This window comes from Terrapene carolina, unplaced genomic scaffold, assembly GCF_002925995.2.
Source record: "Terrapene carolina triunguis isolate 2854851 unplaced genomic scaffold, T_m_triunguis-2.0 Scaffold190, whole genome shotgun sequence".
Taxonomy (NCBI): domain Eukaryota; kingdom Metazoa; phylum Chordata; order Testudines; family Emydidae; genus Terrapene; species Terrapene triunguis.
Genome location: NW_020664541.1, coordinates 2,723,776 through 2,727,228, shown reverse-complemented (window position 1 = coordinate 2,727,228; position 3,453 = coordinate 2,723,776).

Genomic DNA, 3,453 nt, shown 5'->3' with positions numbered 1-3,453 from the left:
AAAAATGCACAAAATAGATTCCTTTGTTGTATCAGTTAGTGCTAACAGTGAGACAGAAAAAATAGTTGAAAGTAGTAGTGAAGTAAAAAGTGAAAATACACCTCTACCTCGATATAACGCTGTCCTCGGGGGCCAAAAAATCTTACTGCGTTATAGGTGAAACCGCATTATATCGAACTTATATATATCCACCAGAGTGCGCAGCCCCCCTCTCCCCCCGGAGCACTGCTTTACCGCATTATATCCGAATTCGTGTTATATCGGGTCGTGTTATATCGGGGTAGAGGTGTATTGGTTTGATATTGAAAATATTGATGTTTAATAAGTTCATATGGGGCCGGGGGCGGCAATTATTTCAGGGCCTAGGGGCGGCAAAATCATTAATCAGCCACTGATGGAGCCAAATTCTTTTCACAGAGATGTACATGCAAACCTAATTGGTTTATTCAGGAGAGAGAATTTGGCACTTGAACCAGAAGAAGAGCTACAATCAAAATGGCGGCCCAGCCTGCTGTGGGGTGCTATGTATTTCAAACATTGCCTGCAGAATTACTAGAAAATATAATGAAAGATCTTCAGAAATACATTATGAACTTTATAGACAACAGTATACAAGACAAACTTAAAGGGTAAAATTCTATTCTCCGCTACACCTCTACAATACCATTGGCCCCAATGGAGGTTGCATCAGTAAAACTAAGAGGTGTGTTTTGCCCCCAAAAATCTATCTTAACCTAAAAGAAAATTGGGAGGGATTAGCTGATGAATAGCAAGGGGGGGGGGAGGGGATCCAGAGGGCATGACCCCTGTTAAAATAAGAGACGGAGCTACAGATACTGTACTTGGAAAATGTTGAGTAACCAAAAATGAGAGTTGGTTGGTGGGATGTTTTTTCCTTTGTTTAGAAGCTCTATAAGGGAGAGCAGTCAGATGTTTGAGTCATTGCTGATAATAAGTGGGTAAGTTTGAGATAGGCACAGTAGCTGTAACTCAATGAACCCTGTGAATAGGAGATTTGATAAGATCAAAAATGACATCAGGGACCATAAAGAGAAATGAAACTTGGATTGACACAAGTGATCTTTACAGAGAATCTTCTGATACCTAGTAAGAATAAAAGAAGAAGATTCATAATGAAGACCATTTATGTAGATGCAAAGGGATTTGGGTTCCCTGAGCATTGGAATGCCATCTGTGATGGCAGGTGATTGGATAGGGAAGTGATGGATCTTCTGATGATCTTTGATATATACAAATATTCATTTTTTGGTGAACCAGTGATCACATGAACAGGAGTGGCCAATGAACAGTCACATTAACTTCAACTTTCTATTGATTCATAGAGCATGGTTTGTGAACTGCTATTATAGTGGAATTACAGTCCATAGTTTTCTCAACTGTTGTGGATAAGATCTGTCATTGTATCTGACAGACCCATGAGCAGGGTCCATAGGGTCAGCATTTCAGTGACTCTGTAAAAAGGTGAAAGCATTATGTTATCAAGGGTGAAATTTAGCTGGTGCCATGAGGTCATTTCTTGGAGCTCTGTCAAACTGTGTTCCCTCTGAGAGGCTTTCGAACCATTGAGGATCTTTATGCTGATCACTGCTGCAAACTTCTTCCCAGGCCCACAAGATTTTTTTTAGATGTAGTTTAACTCTACTACTACTACTACTACTACCACCACTATTACAATATATGAAGAAAGAGAGGAAAGGGGTAGAATGGAGTAAAATCTGAAGCGGCAGCTCCTCAGCTGTTTTAAATTAGCATAGCTCCACTGAAGTGAATATACATACTTGCTGAGGATTTGATCCCAATCACCGAGTATTGTTTGACAGGTTTTTATTCTGAAAGTGTAGAAAAGAATTCTCAGATGGGCCCAGCAACATGGGTAAAGGAGGGAAACAGAAAAGGAAACTGAATAGAAAAAAAAACCCTGAGAGGCTGAAAGAAGGTCCCAAGACCTTAACAGCTGCTGCTCTTAAACTCATTGAAAGTGGAGGATATCCTGCTGGTCAGACACCACTAGCCCATGTGCTGAAGAGGAGCTTGCTGTCCTCAGGTCAGACTCTACCTGCACTTCAGCTGAAAAGGAGTAGCCCTAAAAAGAGGAGGCTACCCTGGCTGAAGAGGAAGATCAGAAAATAACACCCTGTTGCCTGAAATAGACTCTCATGCCAGAGACAACCATCACTTCCCTGAAAGCTGAAAGTATAGCCAACATCCTGGTGTCAGCCATCCCTTTACCCCAGAGAAACCCTCCTTGGTGCAACAATCATTTTTTCTTCAGATGATTTTTTTCCCTATGCCTCTAATAATTTCTGTGGCTCATCTCTGAATCCCTTCTCTTTCTGCTATATCTTTTTTTGAGATTAGGGCCGGCGACCAGAACTGAGCAGAGTGAGGATGCACCATCAATTTATATAATGACATTATAATATTTTCAGTATTATTTTCCATCTGATTCCTTTTGCATCCTAACATTTTGTTTGTATTTTTAATACCATAGTGCACCGAATGGTTTTCATTGAACTGTCCACAATTACTATAATTGCAAGAAAGAAGGTATAGAAAGAGAATTGGAAGAATGGGTCAAGTCAAACCCCAACGAAAGAAAGGCTGCCACCCCGCATGAGGATGGCCCAGGGGATGGAGTAGAGGCTTGGCTAACAGAGGCCTAAACCCCTTACCATTATGTGGTGCCACCAATGAACACCATTCATCACAAAGAACTCTGCCTTGTATGAGAAGGGACAGAAAGGGACACTCTTCCCACCACAAACCAGAGAAAAAGGGGGTCTGTGTTCACAAAACAATTCTTGGCAAACCTGTTTGGATTATAATTTTTTGCTAGTGAAACCTTGCCTGGATTATACCAGGATTACTTCACCTACTGCTTCAGCTAGAGTCAAAAGGTGAACTGACTCTGGAAGAAAAATCTGAGGCTGGAGGTGCCTTCTCTGTCCATGATATTATTTTGCCATGTTTTATTTGGCCCAGCATTTGAGAAAACAAAATGGAGGTTTTCTGTAAGGACTGGAATGAGGAGTCAGGAAGGATTACTACATCTCATCATCTGGAAATGCCTAGGGTGCTAGAGTCCAACACTGCTACAAGTGTCATGAGATCTAGTGTGATACAGGAAGCCCTCTGCCAATGTTTTGCTTCTGCAGCAGCAAATGGGGAGAAAAATATAAACTGACATCCAGACCCAATGAGCTTGATTTCCTTTTGGGTCCCTGTGTTCCAGAGAGATGCAGCAGCAGCAAGTCTGCAGCCGCTGCTTTAGGAGGGAGCCTGAAGTTGGCTAGCACACTGCACCAAAAATGGACAGTGCTGGCCAGGGAGGGTCATGGCCAGGGTATTCAGGGCACATGCTGATTCAGAACATTCCATTCTGCTGATAGGGTCTTGTGGAGTCCTGGCTACAGTTTAAAATTGTGGTCTCCC